Source organism: Bufo gargarizans, chromosome 4, assembly GCF_014858855.1.
Source record: "Bufo gargarizans isolate SCDJY-AF-19 chromosome 4, ASM1485885v1, whole genome shotgun sequence".
In the NCBI taxonomy this organism is placed as follows: Eukaryota; Metazoa; Chordata; class Amphibia; order Anura; family Bufonidae; genus Bufo; species Bufo gargarizans.
In genome coordinates, this window is record NC_058083.1 from 410,894,164 (window position 1) to 410,917,963 (window position 23,800).

Here is a 23,800-nt window from a genome sequence, read left to right on the forward strand (position 1 = left end):
GTCCAGATAGACATTAACTACCTCCCCATAACCATATATTATTGGACTCCAGGGCACTTCCTCATTCAATCCTATTTTTATTTTCATTTTACCATTATATTGCGATGCTACCCAAAGTTGAATGAACCTCTCCTCTGCCTGTGTGCTAGGCCTAAATATATGCCAATGGACTGTTGCAGTGGTGGCTGACATGAAGCCTGATTCTCTGCTATGACATGCAGACTAATTCTCTGCTGACATGAAGCCAGATTGTCTGTTACGGGACCTCTCTCCTCTGCCTGGGTGCTGGGCCTAAATTTATGACCATGGACTGTTGCAGTGGTGGCTGACGTGAAGCCTGATTCTCTGCTATGACATGCAGACTGATTCTCTGCTGACATGAAGCCAGATCGTCTGTTACGGGACCTCTCTGCTCTGCCTGTGTGCTAGGCCTAAATATATGCCAATGGACTGTTGCAGTGGTGGGTGACGTGAAGCCTCATTCTCTGCTATGACATGCAGACTGATTCTCTGCTGACATGAAGCCAGATTGTCTGTTACGGGACCTCTCTGCTCTGCCTGTGTGCTAGGCCTAAATATATGCCAATGGACTGTTGCAGTGGTGGGTGACGTGAAGCCTCATTCTCTGCTATGACATGCAGACTGATTCTCTGCTGTCATGAAGCCAGATTGTCTGTTACGGGACCTCTCTGCTCTGCCTGTGTGCTAGGCCTAAATATATGCCAATGGACTGTTGCAGTGGTGGGTGACGTGAAGCCTCATTCTCTGCTATGACATGCAGACTGATTCTCTGCTGTCATGAAGCCAGATTGTCTGTTACGGGACCTCTCTGCTCTGCCTGTGTGCTAGGCCTAAATATATGCCAATGGACTGTTGCAGTGGTGGGTGACGTGAAGCCTCATTCTCTGCTATGACATGCAGACTGATTCTCTGCTGACATGAAGCCAGATTGTCTGTTACGGGACCTCTCTGCTCTGCCTGTGTGCTAGGCCTAAATATATGCCAATGGACTGTTGCAGTGGTGGGTGACGTGAAGCCTCATTCTCTGCTATGACATGCAGACTGATTCTCTGCTGTCATGAAGCCAGATTGTCTGTTACGGGACCTCTCTGCTCTGCCTGTGTGCTAGGCCTAAATATATGCCAATGGACTGTTGCAGTGGTGGGTGACGTGAAGCCTCATTCTCTGCTATGACATGCAGACTGATTCTCTGCTGACATGAAGCCAGATTGTCTGTTACGGGACCTCTCTGCTCTGCCTGTGTGCTAGGCCTAAATATATGCCAATGGACTGTTGCAGTGGTGGGTGACGTGAAGCCTCATTCTCTGCTATGACATGCAGACTGATTCTCTGCTGTCATGAAGCCAGATTGTCTGTTACGGGACCTCTCTGCTCTGCCTGTGTGCTAGGCCTAAATATATGCCAATGGACTGTTGCAGTGGTGGGTGACGTGAAGCCTCATTCTCTGCTATGACATGCAGACTGATTCTCTGCTGACATGAAGCCAGATTGTCTGTTACGGGACCTCTCTGCTCTGCCTGTGTGCTAGGCCTAAATATATGCCAATGGACTGTTGCAGTGGTGGGTGACGTGAAGCCTCATTCTCTGCTATGACATGCAGACTGATTCTCTGCTGACATGAAGCCAGATCCTCTGTTACGGGAGCTCTCTCCTCTGCCTGGGTGCTGGGCCTAAATTTATGACAATTGACTGTTGCAGTGGTGGGTGACGTGAAGCCTGATTCTCTGCTATGATATGAAGACTGATTCTCTGCTGACATGAAGCCAGATTGTCTGTTACGGGACCTTTCTCCTCTGCCTGGGTTCTGGGCCTAAATTTATGAAAATTGACTCTTACAGTGGTGGGTGACGTGAAGCCTGATTCTAGGCTATGATATGAAGACTGATTCTCTGCTGACATGAAGCCAGATTGTCTGTTACGGGACCTTTCTCCTCTGCCTGGGTTCTGGGCCTAAATTTATGAAAATTGACTCTTACAGTGGTGGGTGACGTGAAGCCTGATTCTCTGCTATGATATGAAGACTGATTCTCTGCTGACATGAAGCCAGATTCTCTGTTACGGGACCTCTCTCCTCTGCCTGGGTGCTGGGCCTAAATTTATGACAATGGACTGTTGCAGTGGTGGCTGACGTGAAGCCTGATTCTCTGCTATGACATGCAGACTGATTCTCTGCTGTCATGAAGCCAGATTGTCTGTTACGGGACCTCTCTGCTCTGCCTGTGTGCTAGGCCTAAATATATGCCAATGGACTGTTGCAGTGGTGGCTGACGTGAAGCCTCATTCTCTGCTATGACATGCAGACTAATTCTCTGCTGACATGAAGCCAGATTGTCTGTTACGGGACCTCTCTCCTCTGCCTGGGTGCTGGGCCTAAATTTATGACAATGGACTGTTGCAGTGGTGGCTGACGTGAAGCCTGATTCTCTGCTATGACATGCAGACTAATTCTCTGCTGACATGAAGCCAGATTGTCTGTTACGGGACCTCTCTCCTCTGCCTGGGTGCTGGGCCTAAATATATGCCAATGGACTGTTGCAGTGGTGGCTGACGTGAAGCCTCATTCTCTGCTATGACATGCAGACTAATTCTCTGCTGTCATGAAGCCAGATTGTCTGTTACGGGACCTCTCTGCTCTGCCTGTGTGCTAGGCCTAAATATATGCCAATGGACTGTTGCAGTGGTGGGTGACGTGAAGCCTGATTCTCTGCTATGACATGCAGACTGATTCTCTGCTGACATGAAGCCAGATTGTCTGTTACGGGACCTCTCTGCTCTGCCTGTGTGCTAGGCCTAAATATATGCCAATGGACTGTTGCAGTGGTGGGTGACGTGAAGCCTCATTCTCTGCTATGACATGCAGACTGATTCTCTGCTGACATGAAGCCAGATTCTCTGTTACGGGACCTCTCTCCTCTGCCTGTGTGTGTGCTGGGCCTAAATATATGCCAATGGACTGTTGCAGTGGTGGCTGACGTGAAGCCTCATTCTCTGCTATGACATGCAGACTAATTCTCTGCTGACATGAAGACAGATTCTCTGTTACGGGACCTCCCTCCTCTGCCTGGGTGCTGGGCCTAAATATATGCCAATGGACTGTTGCAGTGGTGGCTGACGTGAAGCCTCATTCTCTGCTATGACATGCAGACTGATTCTCTGCTGACATGAAGCCAGATTCTCTGTTACGGGACCTCTCTCCTCTGCCTGTGTGTGTGCTGGGCCTAAATATATGCCAATGGACTGTTGCAGTGGTGGCTGACGTGAAGCCTCATTCTCTGCTATGACATGCAGACTGATTCTCTGCTGACATGAAGCCAGATTCTCTGTTACGGGACCTCTCTCCTCTGCCTGTGTGTGTGCTGGGCCTAAATATATGCCAATGGACTGTTGCAGTGGTGGCTGACGTGAAGCCTCATTCTCTGCTATGACATGCAGACTAATTCTCTGCTGACATGAAGACAGATTCTCTGTTACGGGACCTCCCTCCTCTGCCTGGGTGCTGGGCCTAAATATATGCCAATGGACTGTTGCAGTGGTGGCTGACGTGAAGCCTCATTCTCTGCTATGACATGCAGACTAATTCTCTGCTGACATGAAGACAGATTCTCTGTTACGGGACCTCTCTCCTCTGCCTGGGTGCCGGGGCCTAAATATCTGAGAATGGACTGTTCCAGTGGTGGGTGACGGGAAGCCAGATTCTCTGCTATGGAACCTCTCTCCAATTGATTTTGGTTAATTTTTATTTATTTAATTTTTATTTTAATTCATTTCCCTATCCACATTTGTTTGCAGGGGATTTACCTACATGTTGCTGCCTTTTGCAGCCCTCTAGCTCTTTCCTGGGCTGTTTTACAGCCTTTTTAGTGCCGAAAAGTTCGGGTCCCCATTGACTTCAATGGGGTTCGGGTTCGGGACGAAGTTCGGATCGGGTTCGGATCCCGAACCCGAACATTTCCGGGATGTTCGGCCGAACTTCTCGAACCCGAACATCCAGGTGTTCGCTCAACTCTAAATACTAGGCCTCAAATTTAAATCCCTCTAAATCTCTCGTTACCGTTGTCCTGTTGTAGCTGGGAAAGTTATTTAGTGCCCGTCAAAGCACATTTTTTGTTCTGGGTTGAAGTACAATTCCCAATTTAGCAATTTCATAATTTAGTGGTTCCTGCTATATCAGAGCTATTTGAAATCTATCCCAAAAAGGGTATATAATATTGAAGGTGCACATAGGGTCATTCAGAATAACTTCACACACACGCTTCTGTGCATTTCCAAGTCTAATTCTGTCACTAAATCCATACCGGTGACCCAGCGCCTAAATACTAGGCCTCAAATTTAATTCCCTCTAAATCTCTCGTTACCCACCGCTGTACTGTTGTTGCTGGGCAAGATATTTAGTGTCCGTCAAAGCACATTTTTTGTTCTGGGTTGAAGTACAATTCCCAATTTAGCAATTTCATAATTTAGTGGTTTCTGCTATATCAGAGCTATTTGAAATCTATCCCTAAAAGGGTATATAATATTGAAGGTGCACATAGGGTCATTCAGAATAACTTCACACACACCCGCTACTGTGTATTTCCAAGTCTAATTCTGTCACTAAATCCATACCGGTGACCCAGCGCCTAAATACTAGGCCTCAAATTTAATTCCCTCTAAATCTCTCGTTACCCACCGGTGTACTGTTGTTGCTGGGCAAGATATTTAGTGTCCGTCAAAGCACATTTTTTGTTCTGGGTTGAAGTACAATTCCCAATTTAGCAATTTCATAATTTAGTGGTTTCTGCTATATCAGAGCTATTTGAAATCTATCCCTAAAAGGGTATATAATATTGAAGGTGCACATAGGGTCATTCAGAATAACTTCACACACACGCTTCTGTGCATTTCCAAGTCTAATTCTGTCACTAAATCCATACCGGTGACCCAGCGCCTAAATACTAGGCCTCAAATTTAAATCCCTCTAAATCTCTCGTTACCCACCACTGTACTGTTGTTGCTGGGCAAGATATTTAGTGTCCGTCAAAGCACATTTTTTGTTCTGGGTTGAAGTACAATTCCCAATTTAGCAATTTCATAATTTAGTGGTTTCTGCTATATCAGAGCTATTTGAAATCTATCCCTAAAAGGGTATATAATATTGAAGGTGCACATAGGGTCATTCAGAATAACTTCACACACACGCTTCTGTGCATTTCCAAGTCTAATTCTGTCACTAAATCCATACCGGTGACCCAGCGCCTAAATACTAGGCCTCAAATTTAAATCCCTCTAAATCTCTCGTTACCCACCGCTGTACTGTTGTTGCTGGGCAAGATATTTAGTGTCCGTCAAAGCACATTTTTTGTTCTGGGTTGAAGTACAATTCCCAATTTAGCAATTTCATAATTTAGTGGTTTCTGCTATATCAGAGCTATTTGAAATCTATCCCTAAAAGGGTATATAATATTGAAGGTGCACATAGGGTCATTCAGAATAACTTCACACACACGCTTCTGTGCATTTCCAAGTCTAATTCTGTCACTAAATCCATACCGGTGACCCAGCGCCTAAATACTAGGCCTCAAATTTAAATCCCTCTAAATCTCTCGTTACCCACCGCTGTACTGTTGTTGCTGGGCAAGATATTTAGTGTCCGTCAAAGCACATTTTTTGTTCTGGGTTGAAGTAGAATTCCCAATTTAGCAATTTCATAATTTAGTGGTTCCTGCTATATCAGAGCTATTTGAAATCTATCCCAAAAAGGGTATATAATATTGAAGGTGCACATTGGGTCATTCAGAATAACTTCACACACACCCGCTACTGTGTATTTTCAAGTCTAATTCTGTCACTAAACCCATACCTGTCACCCAGCGCCTAAATACTAGGCCTCAAATTTAAATCCCTCTAAATCTCTCGTTACCCACCGCTGTACTGTTGTTGCTGGGCAAGATATTTAGTGTCCGTCAAAGCACATTTTTTGTTCTGGGTTGAAGTACAATTCCCAATTTAGCAATTTCATAATTTAGTGGTTTCTGCTATATCAGAGCTATTTGAAATCTATCCCAAAAAGGGTATATAATATTGAAGGTGCACATTGGGTCATTCAGAATAACTTCACACACACCCGCTACTGTGTATTTCCAAGTCTAATTCTGTCACTAAACCCATACCTGTCACCCAGCGCCTAAATACTAGGCCTCAAATTTAAATCCCTCTAAATCTCTCGTTACCGCTGTCCTGTTGTGGCTGGGAAAGTTATTTAGTGCCCGTCAAAGCACATTTTTTGTTCTGGGTTGAAGTACAATTCCCAATTTAGCAATTTCATAATTTAGTGGTTCCTGCTATATCAGAGCTATTTGAAATCTATCCCAAAAAGGGTATATAATATTCAAGGTGCACATTGGGTCATTCAGAATAACTTCACACACACGCTTCTGTGCATTTCCAAGTCTAATTCTGTCACTAAATCCATACCGGTCACCCAGCGCCTAAATACTAGGCCTCAAATTTATATCCCGCTGAATTTGAATACAATACATTGGGCCAAATAATATATTTGTTGTTGTGGTGAACCATAACAATGAGAAAAACATCTAGTAAGGGACGCGGACGTGGACATGGTCGTGGTGGTGTTAGTGGACCCTCTGGTGCTGGGAGAGGACGTGGCCGTTCTGCCACATCCACACGTCCTAGTGTACCAACTACCTCAGGTCCCAGTAGCCGCCAGAATTTACAGCGATATATGGTGGGGCCCAATGCCGTTCTAAGGATGGTAAGGCCTGAGCAGGTACAGGCATTAGTCAATTGGGTGGCCGACAGTGGATCCAGCACGTTCACATTATCTCCCACCCAGTCTTCTGCAGAAAGCGCACAGATGGCGCCTGAAAACCAACCCCATCAGTCTGTCACATCACCCCCATGCATACCAGGGAAACTGTCTCAGCCTCAAGTTATGCAGCAGTCTCTTATGCTGTTTGAAGACTCCGCTGGCAGGGTTTCCCAAGGGCATCCACCTAGCCCTTCCCCAGCGGTGAAAGACATAGAATGCACTGACGCACAACCACTTATGTTTCCTGATGATGAGGACATGGGAATACCACCTCAGCATGTCTCTGATGATGACGAAACACAGGTGCCAACTGCTGCGTCTTTCTGCAGTGTGCAGACTGAACAGGAGGTCAGGGATCAAGACTGGGTGGAAGACGATGCAGGGGACGATGAGGTCCTAGACCCCACATGGAATGAAGGTCGTGCCACTGACTTTCACAGTTCGGAGGAAGAGGCAGTGGTGAGACCGAGCCAACAGCGTAGCAAAAGAGGGAGCAGTGGGCAAAAGCAGAACACCCGCCGCCAAGAGACTCCGCCTGCTACTGACCGCCGCCATCTGGGACCGAGCACCCCAAAGGCAGCTTCAAGGAGTTCCCTGGCATGGCACTTCTTCAAACAATGTGCTGACGACAAGACCCGAGTGGTTTGCACGCTGTGCCATCAGAGCCTGAAGCGAGGCATTAACGTTCTGAACCTGAGCACAACCTGCATGACCAGGCACCTGCATGCAAAGCATGAACTGCAGTGGAGTAAACACCTTAAAACCAAGGAAGTCACTCAGGCTCCCCCTGCTACCTCTTCTGCTGCTGCCGCCTCGGCCTATTCTGCTGCTGCCGCCTCGGCCTCTTCCTCCGCCTCTGGAGGAACGTTGGCACCTGCCGCCCAGCAAACAGGGGATGTACCACCAACACCACCACCACCACCTCCGTCACCAAGCGTCTCAACCATGTCACACGCCAGCGTTCAGCTCTCCATCTCACAAACATTTGATAGAAAGCGTAAATTCCCACCTAGCCACCCTCGATCCCTGGCCCTGAATGCCAGCATTTCTAAACTACTGGCCTATGAAATGCTGTCATTTAGGCTGGTGGACACAGACAGCTTCAAACAGCTCATGTCGCTTGCTGTCCCACAGTATGTTGTTCCCAGCCGGCACTACTTCTCCAAGAGAGCCGTGCCTTCCCTGCACAACCAAGTATCCGATAAAATCAAGTGTGCACTGCGCAACGCCATCTGTAGCAAGGTCCACCTAACCACAGATACGTGGACCAGTAAGCACGGCCAGGGACGCTATATCTCCCTAACTGCACACTGGGTAAATGTAGTGGCAGCTGGGCCCCAGGCGGAGAGCTGTTTGGCGCACGTCCTGCCGCCGCCAAGGATCGCAGGGCAACATTCTTTGCCTCCTGTTGCCACCTCCTCCTTCTCGGCTTCCTCCTCCTCTTCTTCCACCTGCTCATCCAGTCAGCCACACACCTTCACCACCAACTTCAGCACAGCCCGGGGTAAACGTCAGCAGGCCATTCTGAAACTCATATGTTTGGGGGACAGGCCCCACACCGCACAGGAGTTGTGGCGGGGTATTGAACAACAGACCGACGAGTGGTTGCTGCCGGTGAGCCTCAAGCCCGGCCTGGTGGTGTGTGATAATGGGCGAAATCTCGTTGCAGCTCTGGGACTAGCCAATTTGACGCACATCCCTTGCTTGGCGCATGTGCTGAATTTGGTGGTGCAGAAGTTCATTCACAACTACCCCGACATGTCAGAGCTGCTGCATAAAGTGCGGGCCGTCTGTTCGCGCTTCCGGCGTTCACATCCTGCCGCTGCTCGCCTGTCTGCGCTACAGCGTAACTTCGGCCTTCCCGCTCACCGCCTCATATGCGACGTGCCCACCAGGTGGAACTCCACCTTGCACATGCTGGACAGACTGTGCGAGCAGCAGCAGGCCATAGTGGAGTTTCAGCTGCAGCACGCACGGGTCAGTCGCACTACAGAACAGCACCACTTCACCACCAATGACTGGGCCTCCATGCGAGACCTGTGTGCCCTGTTGCGCTGTTTCGAGTACTCCACCAACATGGCCAGTGGCGATGACACCGTTATCAGCGTTACAATACCACTTCTATGTCTCCTTGAGAAAACACTTAGGGCGATGATGGAACAGGAGGTGGCCCAGGAGGAGGAGGAGGAGGATGAGGAAGAGGGGTCATTTTTAGCACTTTCAGGCCAGTCTCTTCGAAGTGACTCAGAGGGAGGTTTTTTGCAACAGCAGAGGCCAGGTACAAATGTGGCCAGCCAGGGCCCACTACTGGAGGACGAGGAGGACGAGGATGAGGAGGAGGTGGAGGAGGATGAGGATGAAGCATGGTCACAGCGGGGTGGCACCCAACGCAGCTCGGGTCCATCACTGGTGCGTGGCTGGGGGGAAAGGCAGGACGATGACGATACGCCTCCCACAGAGGACAGCTTGTCCTTACCCCTGGGCAGCCTGGCACACATGAGCGACTACATGCTGCAGTGCCTGCGCAACGACAGCAGAGTTGCCCACATTTTAACCTGTGCGGACTACTGGGTTGCCACCCTGCTGGATCCACGCTACAAAGACAATGTGCCCACCTTACTTCCTGCACTGGAGCGTGATAGGAAGATGCGCGAGTACAAGCGCACGTTGGTAGACGCGCTACTGAGAGCATTCCCAAATGTCACAGGGGAACAAGTGGAAGCCCAAGGCCAAGGCAGAGGAGGAGCAAGAGGTCGCCAAGGCAGCTGTGTCACGGCCAGCTCCTCTGAGGGCAGGGTTAGCATGGCAGAGATGTGGAAAACTTTTGTCAACACGCCACAGCTAACTGCACCACCACCTGATACGCAACGTGTTAGCAGGAGGCAACATTTCACTAACATGGTGGAACAGTACGTGTGCACACCCCTCCACGTACTGACTGATGGTTCGGCCCCATTCAACTTCTGGGTCTCTAAATTGTCCACGTGGCCAGAGCTAGCCTTTTATGCCTTGGAGGTGCTGGCCTGCCCGGCAGCCAGCGTTTTGTCTGAACGTGTATTCAGCACGGCAGGGGGCGTCATTACAGACAAACGCAGCCGCCTGTCTACAGCCAATGTGGACAAGCTGACGTTCATAAAAATGAACCAGGCATGGATCCCACAGGACCTGTCCGTCCCTTGTCCAGATTAGACATTAACTACCTCCCCATAACCATATATTATTGGACTCCAGGGCACTTCCTCATTCAATCCTATTTTTATTTTCATTTTACCATTATATTGCGATGCTACCCAAAGTTGAATGAACCTCTCCTCTGCCTGTGTGCTAGGCCTAAATATATGCCAATGGACTGTTGCAGTGGTGGCTGACATGAAGCCTGATTCTCTGCTATGACATGCAGACTAATTCTCTGCTGACATGAAGCCAGATTGTCTGTTACGGGACCTCTCTCCTCTGCCTGGGTGCTGGGCCTAAATTTATGACCATGGACTGTTGCAGTGGTGGCTGACGTGAAGCCTGATTCTCTGCTATGACATGCAGACTGATTCTCTGCTGACATGAAGCCAGATCGTCTGTTACGGGACCTCTCTGCTCTGCCTGTGTGCTAGGCCTAAATATATGCCAATGGACTGTTGCAGTGGTGGGTGACGTGAAGCCTCATTCTCTGCTATGACATGCAGACTAATTCTCTGCTGACATGAAGACAGATTCTCTGTTACGGGACCTCTCTCCTCTGCCTGGGTGCCGGGGCCTAAATATCTGAGAATGGACTGTTCCAGTGGTGGGTGACGGGAAGCCAGATTCTCTGCTATGGAACCTCTCTCCAATTGATTTTGGTTAATTTTTATTTATTTAATTTTTATTTTAATTCATTTCCCTATCCACATTTGTTTGCAGGGGATTTACCTACATGTTGCTGCCTTTTGCAGCCCTCTAGCTCTTTCCTGGGCTGTTTTACAGCCTTTTTAGTGCCGAAAAGTTCGGGTCCCCATTGACTTCAATGGGGTTCGGGTTCGGGACGAAGTTCGGATCGGGTTCGGATCCCGAACCCGAACATTTCCGGGATGTTCGGCCGAACTTCTCGAACCCGAACATCCAGGTGTTCGCTCAACTCTAGAAGGAATCTCTTATGCTTGTAAAATACATTACCATGGCTCGGACACTATACTTATATAAGCATTGATTCTCTGTCTTGCTTGAAAGGCATACTAAATTATGTATTTAGAATGTGGCTTAGGAACAGAATTTTAGAAACAGGTTTTTACTGTCTTGTCATAATATATTTTGTCACCTCTATTGATTGTGTCTATATTTTATGTACATGTGCTAGTTGTAGAGCTATAAAAAAAAGCTGTTAAAACATTTTATTGTGCATGTTTACTTATCAGTTACTACATTGATTTGGTAACAAATTAGCAAACTGGTTAATTCAATCAATGAGTGAACATTGTTCTCTGCAGCAGCTCATTTTGACGTTATGATAGCTGTTCCTAGAACCTTAAAGGGGGCTTTCCCATCCCAGAAAGTTTTTGTATATTGCTAAGTGTTTAATTGCTGCCCATACCTGTTTCACTCCACTCTTCCAGGTGGGCCATGGGCACTGTTCTACTCATCCTGGTGCCCTTGTTTCGGCAGCCCAGACTTGCCATTTTCCCTTGTACCTTCACAGTGGCCTCGCTACCAGAGTTGTCCGCTTCTTCTTCTCTAGCCGGCTGGAGCCTGCTTCTTGCTGGCAATGCCTGTTTCCTCTGCCACAGGGCGCACATGCTCCCTCCACCTCTTAAGGGGCCAGCGGTGCTCCCTAACTTACTCCAGCTTGTGGCTGCCCACCATTAGTCACTTAAGGCACTAAGTTTATCTAACTTGATAGTTCCTGCAAAGGTCTGCTGTATCCATTTGTCTGCCCGTGTACCGACTTCTTCCCAATTCCTGGATTCTGACCCTCTGCTGCCTGACCTGTGCCTGACTTGACCTGTACTTGACCTCCTTATTGACCTTTCACTGTCTGCCCAGACTGAATTGCTTGTACTCTGTGTGCCCTGACCTTGGCCTTGCCTTGATGTCTCTGATCCCTCTGCAGCGCAATCCAGATCCCTGTACAGGGGTTAAATGGTGAATACAAAGGCACTGCCAGGATAACTCTTTTAGTTTTAGCCCAAAGCCAAATCTGTTGGTTGACACAGTGATACCACACCCACTGCAGTAGCACTAGGATATACAATCCATTTCTGATCAGTAAGAGTCTGACCTGTGTTTATATGTTTTTCACTTGAACATTAACTATGTAGGAAATCGCAGCATAGCCCTGTATATTAATGTGCCCCCTTCATTCTCAACATCAGTAGGCGTTCCAACAGTTGGACCTCAACTGGTAAAAAAGTGGTGGTATACTCTAGTGACATACCATAATTTTCAGGGGTGGTAAAACTCTTTAATGGGGTTCTGCACCAATAATAAATCGAAATACTGTAAGCCATTACAAACATCGCTATTACTTACTTCTCCACCACTGGCTGCATGCCTTTTGAGACAGGTGGCTTGTTTGGGTCTGCTCTATGAATTCAACTCTGGCAGCAATCCAACTCTGCTATATTTCTGAGTTCCTCTATACCTTCTAACTCCTTCCTTGGAATGATATCCATTGTTATGCAGTATAAAACTGTCTATTGATGAACTCTGCAATTTAAACCTCATTTTCTGTGGCAGTCATTGTTTAAGCATTAATGTCTTATCCACAGCCTTGATGAGTTTTGGTCCCGGACAGCACTAAGTTTTAAATATGCTTCTGGTTTTGACTCCTGATTTCATGTTTGGCTTCTGAATTGCTCTCTTAGTATGACCTTTAGCTAAGTGTTTCAGTTCGGCTGTATACCCATGCTCCATTCCTGCTATTAATATGTGCCATCCTACTAACTGCTAGCAGTCTGTGTCCTGCTACCTCTACCAACCTGTGTTCTGCCAGGAGCATGTTTGCCCAATACCTGGAGCCAGCCTGTATCATTTTACTCTGCTACTTCTCATGTTACTAACTCAACTTTGTTATTCCCCAGCTATGAACTGAGCCTTTCCTGCTTGTTCCTTGACTGGTTTAGTTGTCTTACTGTGTATTCCTGTGATAATCGCATTTCTATTTTGTTCTTACTGTTGCTATTCACTGGTTTCATCCAAAGGAACTACAATACAAATATTTATACATGTTACTTTATTCTGAAACACACTTGCTTTATTCCTACGTCATCTGCATTGTACATTGTGGTTCAAAGACATTATGGGTAGATTGCACTCTCTCTCTTTCAGCCCTGGGCGATTTTCCATTTAGACTTTTTGTTTTTCACTGCTTTTCCAGAGTCATAGCTTCTTTATTTTTATTCTTCTGTATGAGGGCTTGTTTTTTGTGGGACAAGTTCTAATTTCTAATGGTACCATTTAATATTGGATATAATATACCGGTAGTTTAAAAAAAAAAAAAAAAAAGGGGTTAAATTGAAAAAAAAAAGGAATTCTGTCAGTTTTTTTGGTTTGGTTTTTACGACATTCACTATGCGGTAAAACCGACCTGTTCTATGACCTCATTCTATGGGTCAGTATGATTACAGCTATATCACATTTATATAGTATTTGTTGTATTTTAATACTTAAAAAAAAAAAAAAAACTTTGGAAAATTCCTGGAGTCTACAGAGCTCAGTGACGATTTATTTTTTGTGGGGCAATCTGCAGTTGTTATTGTTACTATCTTGAAATGTGTATGCAGTCCACGGTAAAACATTTTTGGGGGACCCACCGTACGGATACATTCAAATATTACCTGCTCACACAGCAGTAAGATGCTACCAGATGATTGAACATGGGGTTCCCTGCAGCAACTTTGAGAAGGTAGGTCCTGGTGAAAAGAGGATACTGGTAGCTTTCTTCTGTACCTAGAAGTCATCTCAGCTCTAATCGTGTCTATAATAATAAACTGGGGAGTTTATTTAATAATCTATCAAGTTTCTTATATGAGCATAGTCTGGTTGAGGTGCTGTACATTGAATATATGTATGTAGTGTAGTAAGTCTACTGTATTATGTGCCAGTTATGCAGGGGGTGGGAGACTAGCGGCCCACCTTGCTCAGGGGCCCACCTATGGAATAAATACATATTTTAATAATACAGATGTTTTGGGATGTGGTTTTGAAAATTATCTTTATTTTTTATTATTTATTTGTTTTTATTTTTACTATGAGGAAAGGAGGGTGATTTAAATTTTTATATTTACAGTGGGGAAAATAAGTATTTGATACACTGGCGATTTTGCTATTTTTCTCACCTACAAAGAATGGACAGGTCTGTAATTTTTATCATAGGTACACTTGAACTGTTAGACAGAATCTAAAAAAACAATTATGAAAATCAGATTGTATGATTATTAAAATAATTAATTTGCATTTTATTGCATGAAATAAGTATTTGATACAATAGAAAAACAGAACTTAATATTTGGCACAGAAACCTTTTGTTTGCAATTTCAGAGGTCAGACGTTCCAAGTAGTTCTTGACCAAGTTTGCACACACTGCAGCAGGGATTTTGGCCCACTCCTCCATACAGATCCTCTCCAGATCTTTCAGGTTTTGGGGCTGTCGCTGGGCTACATTGAGTTTCAGCTCCCTCCAAAGATTTTCGATTGGGTTCTGATCTGGAGACTGGATAGGCCACTCCAGGACCTTGAAATGCTTCTTATGGAGCCACTCCTTAGTTGCCCTGACTGTGTTTTTTAGCTCATTGTCATTTGGAAGACCCAGCCATGACCCATCTTCAATGCTCTTACTGAGGGAAGGAGGTTGTTGGCCAAAATCTCACGATACATGACCCCATCCATCCTCCCTTCAATACGGTGCATTCGTCCTGTGCCCTTTGCAGAAAAGCACCCCTAAAGTATGATGTTTCCACTTCCATGAAGTTGATACCAAAAAGTTATATTTTGTTCTAATCTGACCACATGACCTTCTCCCATGCCTCCTCTGGATTATCTAGATGGTCACTGGCAAACCTTAAACGGGCTTGGACATGTGCTGGTGTGAGCAGGGCAACCTTGCATGCCCTGCAGGATTTTAATCCATGACTGTGTAGTGTTTTACTTACTGTAATATTTGAGACTATGGTCCCAGCTCTCTTCAGGTCATTGACTAGGTCCTCCCGTGTAGTTCTGGGCTGATTCCTGACCTTTCTCAGAATTATCCTTACCCCACGAGACAAGATCTTGCACGGAGCCCCAGACCAAGGAAGATTGAAAGTCATCTTGTTTTTCTTCCATTTTCTAATAATTGTGCCAACAGTTGTTGCGTAGAGATGGCCTTACGGTTCGCTCGGCTGTCGTTTCGCAGCGAACTTTGCGTGTTTGCGATTCGCCGAACATGCGAACATATGGAGATATTCGCGCCCGCCATATTATTTTACATTGTGAAGAACTTTGACCCTTGACACATCCATCAGGTGGTAAAGGACAGCCAATTGAGACGTTTCAGCACATGGACACACCCCCTACCTTATAAATAAACCTGATCTGGCCTCCATTTTACATTCAGTGTTTTGCCAGTGTAGGGAGAAGTTGCTGTGTAGCAGGGACAGGCTGTTAGGGACACCAAATGCTAGCTAATAGGGCCACAAACGTCCTTTTAAGGACTAGAATAGGTGTGCTATCGATAGGTGTGATACACAGAGGGGTGCGATATACTTATAATATACTTTTATAATGAGTCAAAAACACATAGATCTATATAGTGATTACCTGGAGGTCAGGGGCCTAGGGACTCACTAGGGCCATTTTTATATAGGGTAAGGTTCCGGACGGTGTCACTCTTATCAGGGCGGGTGGTCTGTGGTTAGGCTATCAGGGCCAGAATAGCACCCCTCTGTAGGGCAATATCAGGGACAGTTCTTTGCCCACCCTGTCCTTCAATATCACATCATCATCTAGCCCAGGGATAGATGTTTTTTGCTTTCCCTCTGAGATTAATGGATGTGCATTGGAACCCCCTGGATTGTGGTAGGATATATGGTTTCTGATTTAGTGCCGCCAAGCACTTGTTATTGCCTACCATATCTATGCTTTTTGCTTAACTTTAATAATTTCATTTATTTTCATTTTGAGGGATATATTTTCCATTCACACGTCCGCAAAATGGATCCGCATCCGTTCCGCAATTTTGCAGAACGGGTGCAGACCCATTAATTTTCAATGGGGCAGGAACGTGCTGTCCGCATCCGAATTTGCGGATCCGCATTTCCGCATCCGTGCTTCCGTTTCCGCAAAAAAATAGAACATGTCCTATTCTTGTCCGCAATTGCAAACAAGATTGGGCATTTTCTATTATAGTGCCGGCGATGTGTGGTCCGCAAATTGCGGAATGCACATTGCCGGTGTCCGTGTCTTGCGGATCCACAAAACACTTATGGACGTGTGAATGGACACTCATAGTAACATTATTAAAGGTTACGTTTTATCTTCATGTATATTCTAATGGATTGCCTTCCTTGTACAATGTTATAATATACTTTTTATGTTAGAAAGTATATTATAGTGCATTTGCATTGTGCGGCAGTTGTGTGCGGTTCTGCTACGATACTGCAGGTATATAGAGGGACAAGCGTTATTGGAACAAATAATTTCTACTGGTGTGATATACCAGTCCCCCCCCAAAAAAAACTGATTGAAGTGGGGTGTTATATACCAATATACTTTCTTTATAGTGCATTTGGGTACTGTATAGTGCATTTGCGCATGCGCGTACGCGAAAATTATATTGCCGATATTTCGCATTGAAAAAATTATTGAATGGAGATCGCAAATTCGTATAATACATCTGGTATGTCACTGTCCATGTTGTGGGACTATTTCTGCACTTCTAGTAATTATTTCTTGGCTGCAAATATGAGCTGAAGGTTTTTCAGGTTCGCCTGCAATTAAAATGAATGGGACCCGCAGCAAACTTGCGGTTCACGAACATTTGATCGTGATTGCGTTTGCGAACCGTCCCGGCAGATGTTCGTCCATCACTACTTGCATATAATTTTAAATTTTACATAGCGACTGAGTTATTCAATAAAATGTATCTGTATAGTGCCACCTGCTCTTGGATCTCTGATTTTTGACCTGCTCACCGAGAAGGCCGCACATGCTCAGTTTCATCCTTCAACTGCTTCCTGAGCTGTGATAGGGAGAACATGGACACGCCCCCTTAGCTGCAGCAGAAAAGATACTCCCCTTGAGCTACCAGCATCATATAAATCTAGCAGAGCAATGAATGGGGAGATCACTGGGTCCATGTGAGGTACAGGGCTGGTTTTAGCTTTGTTAGAATGAGATTGCCATGTATTATATGATGTCTGATTTTTATTTTTTCATTATTCATGGAATAACCTTTTTAAGTTCTACAAATATCCAGGAAAAATATTATCAGCCTGCAACTGACAATAGAACAAACCCAAGGCATACGAATAAGTACTGCTATCATTGAACTGCTCAGAGGGAGTTTGCAGGTACTAGGAAATCCCCCAGAGTTTGTCCATGATTATGTTGAAATTCATAGAAAACATTTAATGCAATATTATGTTTGTTTTTTTCCTTTTTAAGATATTCTTAAGTTACCGAATTTTAGAATAATTTCCAATAACCGATACAATATTTTATTATAAAATCGGTATTAATAAATTAATCAAAACAAGGGGAACACAATTTGGAAAATATCCTCCTTCAATTGGAAATGATTGTACTTCAACTATACAGAAGTGACAAATTCTAGCGTAAATTGTGAAAAATTTGATGGAACAATTTCCTTAATACAATCAACATAACAAACAGCAAAAATACAGTGCTACCCATAATTTACTTTATTTTTTCACAAAGACAACCCTTTTGTAATGAGAATATTAATACATTCTTGTGAGAAAACCACATAACAGGATAATTCTAATTCAGTTTTCCCAAACATATAGAATAGACACCTGATTCAAAATGCACCAAGATATTTTTAACTAAAGAGTCTACACGATCAGGATAACCTCTTTTCTTGCTAATAATGAAAGTGACATTAGAAGGTCTGGAAGTAGCATCCCCTTGGAAGGTAGCAGTTATCACAAGGAGAAGGGGAAGGCTTAATAGACAACCATGTTTATTCCAAGTTCTCCAGAGGAGGAACAGCCTTACAGAGTGACCTACCAAGAGAGGGGCTCCCCTCTATGACATGTATATTTTATATATGGTTTATTCAAACCCCATAAAAAATGTTAGCAATGGGGGAGAAAGTGTTTAAAAAAAAAGTGTTTAAATAAAAAAAAATGCTTCCTTGTTTCAAAGTTGAGGCTCGCATCCATGCTTCTTCCATTTTCTGGGGAACTGGAAGTGTGATGTCCCTTCTGTGGTCTTGCGCACCACTGAGGCCAGTGAGTGGCTGCAGCAGAGCACATGACCATGATTGGGACAACACACTTCCAGCCTGCTTGAAATTGGAAGGATCAGGGACTGGACCCTTGGTGTTGAAATGGAGTGGAATTTAAATACTGTAGTTAAGTGTCTTTTTTTCTTTATTTTAAAAACGCTTTTCAGTCCATCAGGCCTCATGCACACGACCGTTTTTTGGGTCCGCATCCGAGCTGCCATTTTGGCGGCTCGAATGTGGACCCATTCACTTCAATGGGGCCGGAAAAGATGCGGACTGCACTCCGTGTGCTGCACGCATCCGTGGCTCCGTTCCGCAGCCCCGTTAAAAAAATATAATATGTTCTATTCTTGTCCGCGCTTTGCGGACAAGAATAGGCATTTGTATTGCCGGCGCCCGTTACGTTCCGCAAAGTGTGAAAGGCAACACAGACGGCCGTGTGCATGAGGCCTTACTGATATTTTCTGGGAGCTAGACAACCTTGTTAACCTCATTGTAGGTTCTGATAGGGAAACTCTTTATTGTAACATTAGAACAAATTGACTAAATATTTCTTAAATACTACTTCTTCAATTATTCAAGAAGGAATCTGTTTTTAAATTAAATGTTAATTATAGATCTTTAAGATTTTGAAATTCTTGCCACTTTGCTTGGAACATTGAACAGGGAATGTTTTGTCAATAAATTCATCCACTTAAAGTTAGAGCTCGTTATTTCTTTTGGCCACTATTGCATTCTCCAAGATGCGTCATGTACTCTAATGTAAACGAATTATGCTTTGCTAGCAAATAATCTGAATCACGATGTTAAGAGATCTAATTGTTCGTAAACTACAAAACCTCTGAAAACAGTTTTCCTATTTAGGAATGGATCTCCAGATTTATTTGATAAGCAGACACTGTACCTTCATCCTATGCTAAACAACATCTTTGGCACTCGTGTTCCGAAAGGCGTTTCAAGAACTTTCCAAATTCACAATGTTCAATTTTGTATCATCCTTTTACTTAAATAAGCTATGTTTCTTCTGCTGTTCACCAGAAGCATGATGGTTATTTAAAGCAGTTCACTGGGAAATTAAAAGGGTTGTCCAAGCACATGAGTGCAAGCGTTAGTACGGATCCAGCAGGCTGTTCCCCTGCCAGAACAGCCTGCTGGAGAAGCCTAACACTAATGTGAAAGAAGCCTCACATAAACTAACCACATTTTAGGCAAAAAATAATAATAATCATATTTACCCATTTACCCATTCCTGTTTTGGCCCTTTGTTTATATGCAGTTGCAGAGCTGTGTGGGTGTGTAACAGCATTCTCACAGAGGTTTTCCTCATGAACATTTGTCGGTGTCAACAAATGGGGCTTATCCCCTCCTCCTGTACTGTATTAACTGCTCTGCACAACCTAACCTTACAAACAGTAATACTGTTATAAAGCAAGTTAAGTGGACATTATATACTGTACCTGAGCTCACTTTCTGGATTCTAGATATTATTGTGTATTATGCGCTCTTTAGAACTTTACTATGTTAACCTGCTCTGTAACAGTATAATCACAGACAGATACTGCAAACTTTCCTGCAATTTTCTGATAATCATATGTCATTTTTTGTATTTTGTCATTTAGTGTTTGATAAAGGTCCAAGTAGGACCGAAACGTCACATGTACACGTTAAAGTTTCTTTGCATATAAAAGCCAAACAAAAATAAGCACTAGTGATGATTGAGCACCAAAGTATTCGGGTGTTCGGCCTAAAAACATTGCTATATTCGTGTGCTTGACCGAGCACCCAAGTATAATGGAAGTCAATGGGAGACAACCAGGCACCCCCTGCTCTGAAGAGGGGAGGGTGCCTGGTCCATTGGAAAAAGTCAGAAAGTGACAGAAACACAACCGAAATGGATCGGGAACAGCATGGGGATGAAGTCTGGATGAATATTGGACTCCCAGGTCGCTGCCAGGAACCATGTTGTCCGAGTTGTACGCCACTTTTACAGACTGACATAAATATGCACAAAACCCCCCCAAAAATTAATTTTACAGGAAAAATTGTTAGGAAACATTCTTTCCTGTATATTTAATTGTATATAAAGTGCAAGTGCTCCAAAAAATTACAAGCAAGAGACACTCTGAAACAGCTTGTATAGCACATAAAGGAAGGCCTCATTCACATTGTGATACAATTGTTCCTGTTAGTGGGAGTCCTACACTCATTAGGCCTATGCACTAAGTGAAAGGGCTGACAAAAATTACAAGAAACCGACACTCCAAAACATCCTTTGTTACACATAAAGGAGGGCATCATACACACCCTTGAAAAATTATGATTGGTGGCCTGCTGGTGACCCTCACCCCAACATTTGGAGCAAGGGCTTGCTGATCTGACCATCCAAAACATGAGGGGCATGGGCCTGCTGGTGAACTGATGCTTTAAAACATTATATGTGAGTGCCTGCAGGTGAGCTGATGCTCTAAAACACTATATGCGAGTGCATGCTGTTCAAATGATGCTCTATAATATTATATGCGAGTGCATGCTGTGCAGCTGACGCTCTAAAACTATTTTCAAGTGCCTGTTGTTCAGCTGACGCTCTAAAACATTATTTGCGAGTGCCTTCTAGTGAGCTGATGCTCTAAAACATTATATGCGAGTGCATGCTGTTCAAGTGACGCTCTAAAATATTATATGCGAGTGCATGCTGTTCAGCTGACCCTATAAAAAAATTGAGTTGAGGGCCTGCAGTTGAGCTGACCCTATAAAAAAAATTAGAGTGGAGGGAATAGATACAATCTGGATGAGGAGGAGGAGGAGAAAACAAGATTTAACCATATACTATTTTTTTTTTGTGGTGGAAAAGGTGCATGGGAATACACTACAGTACATTGAGTACATTATAAATGATAGATTGAAATTGCCTTTATGTTCATCATGAGCTCAGCTCTCCTCTGGTGGAGTTGAGAAGTCAGGGGCAAGCCAGGCATTGTTCATTTTTATCTGAGTCAACCTGTCAGCATTGCCAGTGGACAAGCGGATACGCTTATCTGTTATAATGCCACCAGCAGCACTAAATACACGCTCAGACAAAACGCTGGCGACAGGGCAGGCCAGCACCTCCAAGGCGTAGAGTGCAAGTTCGTGCCACATGTCCAGCTTGGACACCCAGTAGTTGTAAAGCACTGAGGGATCATTTAAGATACTGACACGGTCTGCTATGTATTCCTCCACCATCTTCCAAAACTTTCCCCTCCTTGTACCACTAGGCCACGCTTCAGGGTGAGGTTGCTGGCGGGGTGTCATGAAAGTGTGCCATGCCTTGGAGAGTGTTGGAGAGCCCTGCATTTGTTGGAACTGCTGTGTGTTCCCCTTGTCTCCCTTCCTTGGTTGCCTAAGAAAGTACAGACTCTGCCGGCCGCTTTGTCAGATGGAATTTTCTTTAGCAATCTCTCAACATTGCACCATTTTACTAGTCCTACAGAAATGAGAGATGAGAAGTTCTTTTTTTAGCGGGGGTCGAGAAGGATGAACACCCAGTAATCCGTCTTATCTAAAATGCGTATAACGCAAGGGTCGTGGGAAAGGCAGCTTAACATGAAGCCAGTCATGTGTGCTAGAGTACCAACAGGCAAGATGTCGATGTCGACATCATGATTACTCTCCATCTCCTCATCCTCCCCCTCCTCTTCTGCCCATCCACGATGAACAGATGGAATTAAAGTTCCATGGGTACTACCCTCTGTAGCAGAGGCAACTGTCTCCAGCTCCTCCTCCTTCTTGTCATCCAATTCGCACTGAGACGATGAACTGTGGGTGGTCTGGCTATCGCCCTGTGTAATGTTTTCCCCCATTTCCTCATCTGCCAGATTCAGAGTGTTGTCCGTTATTGTGAGCAGCGATCGTTTGAGTAGACACAGCAGTGGGATGGTTACGATGATAATAGCATTATCGCTGTCACGGATGATCCGCGAGAATATTGAACTGTCCTCCCAATATTATCAATATTACTCTGCCTTATTGAACAGTGGGTCTATTAAACAGTAATTATTTCCCTAGGCCCCAGAACCTACAATTTGATTATTCAGAGCGTCTCCTTCTGTCCTTCTGTTGTACCCAGAGAACAACATAGTCCTTTTGTTCAAGTCAGTCAATAGATGCCCAGCAGATAATGCAATTACAGCTGGCTTCCTCAGGTTGACAAAAGAACTTCCCTTCCTGAGGAGATATCACAGCTAGGTGTGAAGACTGCACCTGGGGGGGGGAGACATTTGGTGTCGCTGCCATAAGGGGTCTGTAAGCTGGCTTGCTGCAGACAGGCCGGCACCAAGGTTTCCCAGACTGCAACATGAATCTGAGATATGATTTTTACCTTTTTAAGAGAGCCCATGCATCTTACGGACATAAAAATTACATCATCGTGTCACTCAGAATTCACTGGACGTTTACATAGGACAAACATAACTCTAAGATGTGCCCAGGTAAAGTTATGGTGTTACCCCATCATAGAACCAGTTATAATAGTAATATTTGGTATCCCTGAACTCCATATTTTGTGGGGAATGTGAATATGTGCTTGTTACTTGTGTACAGCGGAGACATCCCACAATATGGCACATGCCATATTTCAGAACTGACATTCACCTCAGGAATACAGCCTGCCCAGCAGGCGGACTCTCAATTCCCCGCCTTGATTCTGGGAGCCTTTATAACAAAGGCCTAGAATCTGCTAAAGGAGTTCTCCACTTTTAACAACACCTAAAGAGGGCCTCAGCCAGAGAACCTGTGGGCTGTAGGCATATTACACTGGACAAAGGCTTCTTGGACTTTACCCCTGCAGCGGACTATTTCACCAACAGACATCTTTTCTGCGGAAACTAAGTATTTTCTTTCTTTTCTCCCTTTTGTTTATTGGACTATACTTTCCTTGATTATTGTGTTAATACTTACTGTGCATCGTGATAATTTGTATTGTATATAGATATATAATAAATGACCTCCAAGTCATTTCTCTAGCCATATGCCTGTTTTCAAACACTGCAAAAACTTACCCTAGCCTCTCCGAAGAGAAAGCTACTCGGTTGTGTTATCTAGATAGTGGGTTCCTCGCTCCCATAAATTGTGAGGTGGTGGCAGTTAAACTACCCTGTGTGTAGTTCCGGTCGCAGTTCGTCGCACGCTTACTTGCGGTCAATCGGAGGTCCACTCCCTGCGCTTTCAGCCTATCGACTGTACGGACTCAAGTTAGACTGTCGGTGTGCTGAAAGTGGCTGGGAGGCCTGTTTGCGGATTGACCACTAGGGGCGCTGTGACGGTTTTGTGACGTATTGTGGCCGCGGCGGTCGCAGTTCGTCACATATTGGTAGGCAGCTTCTGGGATTCCTTTTTGCATGTGTTTAGAACATCTGAATAGAGATTAACTAATTTACCTCTGTCAGAACCAAACCAATTTGGTGGTGGTGTGGCTGAGTGCAATACATTTATCTGTGTGTACAGAGAGACGGTGTAGTCCAGTACCCTCCCCGAAATCTTGTTTTCTTTATCTATCTTTTATTTGGCTTGAAAATGTC